At 40.1% G+C, this 13,094-nt stretch overlaps 1 long non-coding RNA gene across 1 annotated transcript; it reads left to right on the top strand.

Moving 5' to 3' along the window:
• The first annotated feature begins 2,473 nt into the window (after positions 1 to 2,473).
• Positions 2,474 to 3,791, top strand: LOC133735462 (uncharacterized). The gene is made up of 3 exons (XR_009859041.1): positions 2,474 to 2,571; positions 2,661 to 2,794; positions 3,210 to 3,791. It is a non-coding gene; the product is annotated as an uncharacterized LOC133735462 (long non-coding RNA).
• Positions 3,792 to 13,094: the final 9,303 nt, after the last annotated feature.

The following is a 13,094-nucleotide window of genomic DNA, read 5'->3' as shown; positions in this document are numbered from 1 at the left end:
GCCTTAGTGGATTGTGATTTGATGGATATGGGATTTGTTGGCTCTTGCTACACTTGGGCTAACCGATTCACAAAAGAGAGACTTGATAGAGCTTGTCTAAATCGATTCACTTAGGCTTGTTGGGAATCCCATATCCATCAAATCACAATCCCATATCCGAGTTTCAATAAAACTGCTTCCACATACTGCCATTCTAATCTATCATAAGCTGGACATCTCCAAAGCTTATGATAGATTACAGTGGCAGTATGTGGAAGTAGTTTTACTGAAACTCGGATTTTGTCGGGAATGGGTGAATGTTGTGCTTGCCACTATTAAATCTGTTAGCTACTATATCCTTATGAATGGCACTCCAACGGGTTTAATCTTGCCAACTAGAGGTATTTGACAAGGTGATCCACTATCACCTTATCTCTTTATTCTTTGTGCTGAAGGTATATCATCGCTTATCTCTTCCAGCATACAGAATGGAACTATTAAAGGTCTGTTAATGTCGCCTACTGCTCCAGTCATTCACCACTTGTTATTTGTTGATGATAGTTTCCTTTTTGGAGAGGCTTCTGTTCAAGAGTGCCAAGCTTTCAAGAACCTGCTTTCTATCTATGCTAGGGCTTCGGGCAGATGATCAATCTGCAAAAATCCAGCATTGTTTTTAGTGGTAATGTTAGCCAACTGACTAGAAATCAGCTTTCCTCAATTCTCGGTGTGACTTGTGTCAAGGAACACGGCCTATACTTGGGATTACCTATCCATGTCGGTCACAATAAGAATGTTATCTTTTCTTACCTGAAAAGGAGACTTTCCAAGAAGTTAATCAGTTGGTGATCGAAGATTCTCAGTGATGGTGGTAAGGAGTTATTAATTAAAGTAGTGGCTCAAACTTTACCCAACTATGTTATGAACTGTTATTTAGTACCTAAGTCTCTCTGTGATGATCTTCAACAACTTTGTTCTCAATTCTGTTAGGGAAGTACAGACGAGAAGAAAAAGATTCATTGGAGGTCTTGGGAAAGAATGTGTACGTGTTCCCAAGGAGGCTGGTGGCTTGGGTTTTAAACATCTTCATGCTCATAATCTAGCCATGTTAGCTAAGCAGGGTTGGCGACTTCTTTCAAATCCAGATTCCCTTGTTGCCCGAGTGTTCAAAGCTGTCTATCATCCATGGGAATCTTTTCTTACAGCTGACATGGGTGACAGACCTTCTTATTCTTGGAGGAGCATTATGGAAGCTAGACCGATGTTACAAGCAGGGTTATTCTGGAGGATTGGTAATGGAACCTCTGTCAAGATGTGGGAGGATGATTGGATACCTAATGTACCTGCTCATTCTCTTGAGAAACCGCCTGATACTATCTTTGAATTGGTCTCTGATTTTCAGGAATGTGCTTGGGACATCTCTGCAGTACATGCTTGCTTTCTTCCTGATATTGTTTCTCAAGTGTTATCCATTCCATTAAGTCGGAGAGTGGGGATTGATAAGGCTGCTTGGAAGCTGGAGAAACGGGGCTTCTTTTCAGTCAAATCAGCCTATACTATTGCTCGAGACTTTTCTATTGGGCATGTCTTTGCCTCGGCCTCTACTGGTGATCCATATGCACCACTTTGGAAAACCTTGTGGAAAGCAAATGTTCCCAACAAAGTGGCTATTTTCGGATGGAGAGTTACTCATAATCTACTTCCTACTCGTATTGCATTAACTTCTAAAGGCTATTCAAGTGATCTCAATTGCTGTGTTTGCTCGGAATTTGTGGAAACTCTTGAGCATCTATTTTGAGAGTGCAGTATTGCTAAGAATATTTTGGATGCTCCACCTTTTTCCTTTACTTCTTCTTCCCTGACTTAGAAGGAGTGGTTGTTGGACCGAGCAGTAACTTATCTTCTAGCCTGTTCGACAAGTTATTGGTTATGTTCTTGAGCTTTTGGAAGAATCGTAATGATAAGCTTTGGAAAAATCGTTCTCAAACCAGCCCGGGTTTAGTGGCATCATCTATGGCCTGGTATGAGGAGTATCTACAGGCTAATGAACCTAGGATCACTACCACTTCAGTTCGGCAGCAAGTCAGTAAACGTTGGGTAGCTCCTTCGGGTGAAAAACTGAAACTAAATGTGGATGGTGCTTATTTACCAATGAATTAAAAAACGCGCCTTGAAGCGCGCCTGAGACCTAAAAGGCGAAAATCTGCCCCTAAATTGAGTGAGTTTCGATGATAAGGCGACGAGGCTTCTGAGGCGGCAACCAAGGCTTAAAAAGTGACGCTTGAGGCATCGTAGGCGTACGCGCAGTGTTTTTTTTTTTTGGGGTCTTTTTCCGAGACGACGTTGTTTTGGTTTTTGAGGATTAAAGACCTATCTAGGTCGCGACATTGAGCAGAGTACAGCCTTCGCCTCCCCATTTCAGCTTTCGCACTTCCAAAGCTGATGCAAATCTCTTAGAAGTTAGAACCCATTGTCTTTCTCAACGATTTGGCTATAGAGGAGACTATTTTCGAACTTGGAGTTTGAGTTGCAGACTTGGAGTTTGATTTGCAGCCTTCGAGTTCGATTTGGAGTTCGATCTGCAGACTTGAAGAGGTGCTTGCAGATTTGGAGTTTGATTTGCAGCCTTCGATACTTGGATTCTTTGGTCGATTGCATTGACATGTTGGCTCTTCATTTTGCAGATGTTCCTGTTGCAGTCCAGGTCGAGAGTCTTCACTGTTTTTCCTATCTGTGTCTTCAATCAGAACTTTGATTGCCAATTCAATTTCTCGCCGAATTTCCATCTGTTCTTGTTCCATTGGCTAGTTGTAACCAGGTACTTGGTCTTTTGCCTTTTCTTTGGTTAACTAGTTGAAGTTGTATGTACTTGCAGTGGACCTTTTCTTCTGTCAAGTGTTTTGATTATCATTTGTGTTTTGTTTATGATATAAGTGGATGCAATTTCTTATTGGTAGGGATTTATTCTTGAATTGCTAGCTGAAATTTGAGTTCTTTTATACTAGCCCCTTGGGAGTGCTTGTCATTTGGCCTTTTCTATTTTGTTAAGATCATCTATCCAGCATATCAGCTCAGTGTTGCAGAATTTCTGGCCCAATTCTTGAAAAATTATAACAAGGCATGCATCAATATAAAAACAGAGTAAATTCATACTTGAGCAATAGGTAAAGCCAAATCTTTGGAACTGCCAAAGCCATGAATGATGATGATCTTGTGTTTTGCCTCTTCTTTAGGCACTCCAAACTCCCTGTAGGCCAAATATCTACCATCACTGAGTTTCACTCTAGGTGAAGTGACAGAGGACCACCAGGTGAACCTCATATTTTAGGAGGGGGAGGCTTTAGTGCCTGATATGCCTACCCAAGAAAATCCATTGTCAAAGCTAGTACTACTGGGGCATCAACCATAGAAACTATAAGGTATCAACAGATTTTCTCTAACCATAGGTCCATAGGAAATTTTATTTTCTAGGAAACCAGAACTTTCAGTTAACTGAAACCATTGATTACAGCAGAGTTAATGAAAATGAACATTCATACGTTGATTTATGTTGAGTCTAGCCAATATGAATGAAAAAGGGTGACTGAGGAACATCATGTTACCATCCTGCATGCCTTTTCTATTTTGTTAAGATCAGCTTTTATACTAGTGTATCATGTCATTTGGCCAAATGCTTGTCATTCTTTTATACTAATAATGTGGTATATATAAGAGTAATAATTACATCAATATAGGTCTTTTATACGTAAGGCTTACGCCTTACGCCTCAAGGCGAACGCCTTCTTGAGGCTCACCGAAAAACGCCTCGGCCTACGCCTCAGTGTTTTAAAACATTGTTATTTACCCAATGTGCAGTTTAGGGATACTGGAGGTGTGCTTCGTAATGCTGATGGCCAATTCCTTGCTGCCTTCTCTAGTCGTATGACCTTTGTTAGCTCGCCATTACATGCTGAACTTCTAGCTATGAAGAACGGCCTGGAATTGCTGCAAGCCATGCAGGTCACTAACGCAATCATAGAAAGTGATTGTCTACTTGTTGTACAAGTCATTAATGCCTTAGATTGTGATTTGTCACCATTGAGAGCCTTAGTTGCTGATGTTCGAAGTCTGCTTAACTCTAGTACTGATTTATTTGTTACTTTTGCTCCTAGACAAGCTAACTTTGTAGCTCATAGGCTGGCTGCTTTTAGTTTTGAATATGAGATTCAAGTTGAATGGTTTGTAACTGCTCTAGATTTTATACTGGATGCCATCATGTACAACCTTAATCGTACCTAGTAATAATATCATCTTCTTCAAAAAAAAAAAAAAAGGTAGTTGAAGAACAACACCTAATTAAACTAGAAGATATTATTATATGTAAAGTTGTAAACTGCTCGTCATTTACTTATGCTTTCGATCATAAGTAAAACAAAAACTTAAATATATACTAGAGACTGATGAGTTCTAGTCCTGCAACAACCTTTAATTAACATCTATGATTTATGTTGCTAGAAGAGTTGATTTTTCAGCAAAAAATGACATATATACAAAGGGGTAAAGATTACATATAATGTCTCACCTTTTATACGGTATGACACAAAGAAACATTACTTACGTAACTAGAGAATACATGTAGCATTGTACAAAGAGTGACAAACTCCAGAACAAGCAACTTAGATTGGAACTCAAGGAGCTTCCTGCGTTGTCCTACAAATTTAAAAAAAAAATGTGTGTCTCTAGGTAAAAACAACAATCTCTAGGTAAAAACAACAACATTGATCATCTTCTTTTGGAGATATAGGTTAAAACGTACCACCATAATAGTACAGCCACCACTATCACAACCACCACATAACCCAAAAGGTCATCAGTGCTTCTACCACAAAAACCACTCGATTGAATGATACTGACAACCATGACGCACCGTCAAAGAAAATATTGAAAACACCGATCTCAAAAAGAATACTGTCAATGAACACGAGCCCCGCGAAAGAACATGAGGAGGAGAGAGATTAGCTCTATGGGAGAGGATCCTCTCTTGAGCTCATTTCTCACCTGAGCTGCCTAAGCTTTCAAGGAGATGAAGACATGTGACTCATATCACATCCAATGGTCCAAATATTCTCTGGTTACTAATTTTACAATAATACCCCATTTCCAGGTCAATCTCTTCTCTCTTCTTTCCTTGTTCTTCCCTCTTCCTGTCAGCGTTCTTCTCTACCATACATATCCATGGCTTAACCCCAGATGCAATTGGTTGAAAGAACAAAAGGGATCATACATATCCTGTTGGGCTCAAGGGTTTATTATTCAATGGCTCTCTCCTGCAAGTGTCATTATCTCAATTAGATTCTCTTAATAAGAACAAGGGATCATTCAATCACTTCCCCTAACATCGACCCGACTCATCTCAAATCTACATTGTTGTTTATTCTTCAAAAAAGGGTACGTAATGGAAATCTGGGATAGCAACTTGAGATTTGTGTTTTTGCACCTTTTATTGTTTTGGGGCTGAATTTGGGGTTGCAATTGGTTTGATTTGGGGCTGGGTGTTCCATTGATGTTCTTCTCTGTAAAATTTCAGTCTTATCTCTTCAAGCAATACGGGATACACTTTCAACTACGCAAATTCGCTATTTGGGGCATTTCAGATACTGGCCAACCTTGTAGAAATTTAGGGACTTAACAGTGTGAGGAATCCAACTTCCATAGTTTTGGATATGCCCTTTAAACACTGCTTGTTCTTTTTCTTTTATTTTCAGAAAATCGAAACTCTTTTCGTATGAAATTCATTGAAACCCACTTGATTAGTCGTTGTTTGTTTTGGTGCTGAGTGAAGAAGAAGAACTGGAAGGAGAGATAGAGATAGAGGCACTTCGGCAGGCGTGAATGAACAGATGAAAAAGGACAAACTAGAATAGTTCGAAACCATGAGATTTATTATATCCACGTGTTGAAATCTAATGAAAAGCTTAGGCAGCTCAGGAGGGGAATGAGCTCAGGAGAGGATCCTCTCCCTAGCTCTATATACTAGCATGCACCACCTAAGAGTCACCAAGGAGTAGAGCTTGATTCGCGGTAAAAAATTCTCAAAGGGAGCCACGTACCGTCCATGTTTGCACATCCAAACCCTAGTAGAGCAAAGGCTAGGGGACTTGATTATATACTTCTTTGCTTCATGAACGAGTATAAGATGAACACTCCATATATAAATTAATAGTGGTAGTCATAGTTAAACGACTTCTTTTTTCCATCCTTGATATTAAACTTCATTCGGTATATGAGTTTTATGATCATGTTCACCTATGTAATTGATTTCTTACTTAGTTTTGCTTGGATCTAAATTTTCAATGGTAGAGTATAAACACATCTCCAACAATAACATTTATTTTCGTTAGCTAATTAATAAATTGTCTTATAGTTAAATATAATTGGTCAATTTTTTAGGTTTGCTCCAACAAGGCAACAATGCTGAGTTAAATTGAAATTATTGATTTCTTACTTAGTTTTGCTTGGATCTAAATTTTCAATGGTAGAGTATAAACACATCTCCAACAATAACATTTATTTTCGTTAGCTAATTAATAAATTGTCTTATAGTTAAATATAATTGGTCAATTTTTTAGTTTTGCTCCAACAAGGCAACAATGCTGAGTTAAATTGAAATTTTTTTTTTTTTTTTTTTTTATGAAACTAAGGTCAGTTGAGCACTACAAGTAATCTCATTGGTTGAGCACTACAAGTAATCTCATTGGTTGAGCACTACAAATATCTCAATGGTTGAGCACTAGAGTATAACCGCATTTGAGAGATTCTTACATAGGGCAAACGTACCACGTGGCGGTGAGGCAGCCCAATCAAAATCCAGAAAATTTTAATTTTATTCCGAAACTATCCTTACTTATTAAAATAAAATACCCAAAACGCCCCCTTACATGTTCACTGATTGGGCAGCTCTACCAGCCACGTGGTACGTTTGCCCTATATAAGAATTTCTCATCCTGTTGTTAGCGTGAGTTGTATATGGTAGGAGTCCTTGTAGATATTAACTTCTTGTTATATCTAGGGTTGTACTTTTGTACTGTTGTGTAGTACAAGTGTCGTAGGTTGTATGTTTATATATAGTGTCTCCTAGAGAGAAGAATATCATCAGAAAGTTATTCTCCATATTTGTCTCCAAGTTCCATTCTTTGACTTGGTATCAGAGCAAAGATCCCAAAAAGATTTTGTCTCTTTGTTTCTTTTTAATCTTCCCTCATAATTTGAGGATAGATTGTTGTTCATCTTCCCTCATTGACATGGTAATTACACGTAATGACCTAGCAGAAATTGGTAGGCTTCAGCTACAGCTAGCTTATGAGTTTGAGATGAAGGATCTTGGTGATTTGAAGTACTTCTTGGGGATAGAAGTCACTAGGTGGAGGGATGGAATCTTCTTGTGTCAGAGAAAGTATGTACTCGACTTGTTGGCTAAAACAGGGATGTTGGATTGTAGTCCTGCAGACACGCCTATTGAGTAGAATCATAAGTTGGCAGAATATCTGTTAGCATTGAAGCCACCCTCAAGTATAAGGGCTAAGTTATAGAATAGGAGGATTAAGTAAGAATGTTGAACCCACGAGGATTGGAAAATCCTTTCCTAGCTAGGGAAAACCTAAGGAAAACTAGAAATTAAAGAATGCACACAATTTACAAGTTCACAAAACCAAAGCTCATTACAAGTTGTGGCAAGTGAATGATTTTATGCACAAATGGATAGTGAATGTTTGGTTGTTTGTTTGAGTGATTGGTTGATTGACTAAAGTAAATGCAAGGAAAGTAAACTAAGACTATTTAAGCTAAGGTTATAGAAAAATGAATGGGAGTTGAGGTTTGGATTGTCTACCACTAACCTCCCTTGATGCAACAATACAATTGAAGTTGAATTATACTAAACCTATTGTCCAATTACCCTCTTAGCATCCGGATAAGACTACTAAGGCTTAAACTCCTTTGATTTAATTAACTCTAACCGGATAAGTCTAGAGTTAACTGCCTAGGGGGACAAATTCAATTACCGGATAGGTCTCAATCCTTTGCCCCTAAATGCATAAAGCTTAGAGTTTAGATAACCAAGCAAGCAAACCAATCCTATCTCTAGGTGATTTTAGCTCGCTACCCTCACATGAACACATGGTGTTCTTTCATGCTTGTTTTTGCCTAAAGGTAATCAATCTCTTAGCAAAAACTTCATGTCATGGCAAACACATTAACTCAAATTGATTAGGTCTAAGTAAATGCATTCAACTTTTGATTTAGCATGTGAAGGTGACAACATGAATTTCATCAAATCATAAACAAAACATCAATTACAAGCAAGGTTGGCTAGGGCTTTCAACCCTAGCCCCAACAATTTCACTACTTACTCATAACTAAATAAACAAGCTTCAACATACTACAATACATCAATTAATTAGAGAGAGATAGAGAGTGAAAAGTGACTATTGATGGTGGTGGAAGTGGTGGTGGAGATGGGTCTCCCATGTCATGGTGTGATGTTGTGGTGGTTGTCTCCTCCTCCTTGCTCCTCAAGCTCCTTAATGATGTAGAGATGATGAATCCTTGAGTAGCTAGTAATGGTTTGTAGTGTTGAAGTGGTTGTGAAATTGATGGGTGGTGGAAGTGGTGGAGCTGGAGTTGGTGTTTAGATTTAAGGGAGGTAGAGTTGTAGAGAGAAGATGGAGCTAAAGTGAAGTGAGAATTGATGAATGGTTCAAGAGATCATGAAGATAAGGTCCTTGGCCTTTTTTGATCAGCTATGTATGTCCCTTTGGTCCCAAATGTGCAAGGGATGCTCTTACACCATTGTCCCCTAAATGGTCCTAAATTTGCAAGGTGACAAAAGGACAAGGTGTAGGTAGATGTTTGAATTTCAAGTGGTGGGAGATTCTCACAACCATGGTCCTCCTTTGCTGGAGAAAATGTCCTCCATTAGTGGCGGCTCGCAGGAAAGTTCGCCGGAAAATCTGATTTGCATTTTTCGCCCAAATTCCATGGCTTTTTCTCCTAGCTTCAATTCTTCACATTTCAAGGCCTATTTGATCATTTTCTTCTCAATGCGTGATTTCCTACAAATAAAAGGAAATGGATTAAAGAGGGTAAAATAACATAGAAGACAAATCAATTTGTATAGTTTTGGGGCACAAATGCATAAGTAATTTGTGACTCAACAATATTCTGATCAAGTTCCCACTAATCAAGCCAAATATCAGCGGTTAGTAGGACGATTGATTTACTTGTCTCACACTGGACCAGATGTTGCTTATGCAGTCAGTGTGGTAAGTCAATTCATGCATAATCCTAGTGAGAGACATATGGAGGTTGTTGAGAAAATCTTGAGGTATTTAAAGTCTGCACCTAGGAAAGGGTTGATGTTTTTCAAACATGATCACCTCGGAGTTAGTGGCTATACAAATGCAAACTGGGCAGGTTGTATTAATTACAGACAGAAAATTTACTTCTGGGTACTTTACCTTTGTAGGTGGTAACCTTGTTACTTGGAGAAGTAGAAGCAGAAGGTCATGGCCAAGTTTAGTGCAGAGGCTGAGTATAAGGGTATGACACATGGTGTATGTGACTGTTGTGGTTGAGGAATCTATTACGTGACTTAGGGTTCAAACCTAAATCAACCATGGAGTTGTACTATGACAACAAGGCTGCACTAAATATATCACAAAATCCAGTTCAGCATAACAGAACTAAACATGTGGAGGTAAATAGACATTTTATAAAAGAGAAGCTTAATACCAAAATCATTTTAACTAATAACCACAAAAAAAGTAAACAACGACAATTCTCACTCTAGGGTTTCTCTCTGCAAACCTTGGTGCTGGGTGGTAGGCGGCGGCGGCAACGACGAGTTCGAAGCACGCTAATCGTGCAGAGTGGGTGAATAACCTGCTACTCGGGTCGATTCTGCTTTGGTGGTGCGACTTGAAGATCGAAGGGTCAAGGCGGTGCAGCGGTGCTTCTGCCCTATTTCCTGTTCGTTTCTCGGGTGTAGATTGGTATGCAAGGATCCTTTTATCGTTCTGGGATCGTTGACTCGGCGCCGGTGGTGTGCGGCTATTGTCTCGGCGGCAAGGTATTGATCAAGTTGCCAGAAGAGGTGCTTGCAGGCGGCGTATTCTTGTTAGGATTTCATTTTGAGGTTGTCTTCCAGGTTAGACCCAAGGCTGGGTCTCTTCAAGCTTCTGATGGTGGAGAGCCAATGAAGGCCGCCGGAGCGGTGAAGGGTGGGGGCTGCTTCCCTGAAGGATCAGACTCGGGCAATTTGGGTGTTGGGGACGTAGGGTTTAGGCAATGGGCTTTGGGCCCTTGCCTTTCTGGGCTGTGGTGATGCAGGCTGGTGAACTGGCCTTTGGATAGTCTAGTTCCCCTTTACTCTCTCACTTGAGTTGGGTATGGTTTGGGCCTTTTGGAAGGCGGTTTTTCCTGCTTTTAGTCCTACATTTGCTCCTAGCATGTTGTTGTGGTTGTGTTGACTGTTGTGAAGTACACCAAGAATGTCTTAGGCGTCAAGATGTTCAAGACAGTGTTCCAAGTTAAATTAGTGTAGGTTAGAGAGTTTTTTCAATTCTGTATTTTATTTTCTGCAGTTCCTGTAGGATTTTAGTCTTTTTGGAGTTTCCATTTTAGATTTTAGTCTTTTTATTCGAACATTGATTTGTAATATGAGGGGTCTTTGGACCTCTCAAGCTTGACCGAGTGAGGTCGTATGATTTAATATCAATGGATCAATCTTCTGTTGCCCTAAAAAAAAAAAAAAAAAAAAAAAAAAAAGTCTAAACAAACTCATGCAGACAATTATAAATATAATATATATGTTGTAGAGAAACTGAAATTGAGAGGAAATCGCTGTGTATTCTCGTTGATAATAGGGGCCCTCTTTATATAGAGGATTACAATGTATAGAGTCTGAATCATACAAGGAAAGATAATCTCTAGATTCTTCTAATTAAACCCTATTACCGCTAGGTCAAGTAACCTAGAGTTTGGGCCAAACACAAATTAGGGTTTTACTTGAACACTCCCCCTTGTGTTGCCCAAACGCGGTGCTTCTCTCGTTGCCTCATTAAAAACCTTGCCGAGTAACAAAAACCCAGTGGGACAAAAATAACCTCGGTCGAAGGGGAAAAAGAGCACAACACACCCTTCACGTTTCAAGACCATACATGTAAACATCTCCCCCTGATGTCTGCATCTCCCCCTGATGACAACGATCATGGGAGTTCGGATAACTTCCGAAAACGATGCTACCAACATGTTCCTCGAAAGTGGAATTTAGGCAATGACTTAGTGTGCAAGTCTGCCACACTGTCCTCAGATCGAACCTAGTTCACTTTGATCTTGAGGAGAGTCTGTTGTTGCTGATTATCCTTGGTGTTGTCGCTTTTGATGTAGCCTTGCTTCATTTGTTCAAAACAAGCAGCATTATCCTAAATGCTCGTAGGCTCATCTGTGGTAGACTTCAAACCACAATTGTTTGAACATGCGTAATTATGGATCCAATCCATATACATTCACGAACCTCTTCGTGAAGAGCAATGATCTCTGCATTGTTCGAAGATATAGCGACTAGGGTCTGTTCTGTAGACCTCCAAGATATCAAGGTCTTTACCCATGGTGAACACTTAACCAGTTTGGAATGACCTTTGTATGGGTCAGAGAGATACCCAATATCAGCAAAACCTTCCAAAGCACATGTCATTTTGGGATGGGGATAGAGGACGCAGGCCAGAGTTGGCGGCGTTCCTGGTGTGTGATGGGTCAGAATCCGCCATCTTTCTGTAGGGATAGAACAAGCCCATATCAATCGTACATCTCAAGTACTGAAAGATATCTTTTAAACCAATCTAATGGTGTCGCGTTGGCGCAAAGCTATATCTATCTAACAAGTTCATTGCAAACGAGATGTCCGGTCTTGTGCATTTAGCTAAGTACAATAATGCGCCTATTGTACTTAACTAGGGCATTTCTGCCCCTAGCGCATCTTCGTCATCATCCTTCGAACGAAGAGGATCCTTTTCAGGATCAAGACTACGGACGATCATGGGGGTGCTTGAAGGTTTGACCTTGTCAAAATGCCTAAGAATCTATCAACACGATTCTCAAGTTCCAAACCGAGACATAATCGTGTTCTCCCATAATCCTTCATCTCAAAATCGGATTTCAAGTGTTCAGCGGTTTCCCTTAACTCTTTAAGGGTTTCTAATGAAGATCATGTCCAACATGAACCGCGATAGAATCCGAAACTTGTTATAGAAACGCGTGGGCATATCCCTTCCCAATCAAGTAGTCACTTTAGTGAGCGTTTCAACCTCTTTGTAAATGCGCTCCGTGGTCTAGAGCCACTTGACTTGGGTAAATGAAGTTCACCATGAACCTTCATGGATCTAGATCCCCATAGAGATACGTAGTGACCACATTTGTAAGCTGCATAATTAGTTATTCGGAAACTACCAAACTGACAGGGTAGTAGAGTGCAATGACATCCATTACGAGAGAATATGTCTCATCGTAGTCGATTCCAGGGCGTTTTGTGAGAAGCCTTGCGCCATAAGGCTAGATTACCATATCTTTTTCTCATCACGCATTCTAACGAAGACCCATTAGTCAATAGGTTTTATGTTAGCAGGTGTTGGCATCACTGGCTCAAAAACCTTCCTCTTCGTTAGAGAATCCATCTTAACCTGGATCGCATCTTTCCATTTAGGCCAAATCTCTCTACGTTGGCATTCATTCATCAACGGAGCATGGTTCGATATCATCAGACTCAACAAACTCATGCGCAACTACATCATCAATTATGATGGAGTTTCTATCCCACATCTCATGTACACTAGTGTAAGTTTCATAGAGCTCTATATTCTCAGGAATAGATTCTGACGTTGAGGCGTCCCCCAACGATAACCATAACCCGGAAGATACTCATGAGACGGATTTTGAGTGTCGATGATCAAAGGATTGGAATTTGCCAAAGTATCCTTCGAACCCACGGGCCTCCCACGCATCCTAGCTGGGGCCATGGCCTATAACGCCAGAGTGCCACTCTCATTGGCGTTGGCGCCATGCCTACCTCCGTGTAGGGTGGCGCT

Source organism: Rosa rugosa, chromosome 3 (assembly GCF_958449725.1).
Source record: "Rosa rugosa chromosome 3, drRosRugo1.1, whole genome shotgun sequence".
Taxonomy (NCBI): domain Eukaryota; kingdom Viridiplantae; phylum Streptophyta; class Magnoliopsida; order Rosales; family Rosaceae; genus Rosa; species Rosa rugosa.
Note: the sequence above shows the minus strand (reverse complement) of the source record. Positions and strands in the feature narration are given on the sequence as shown.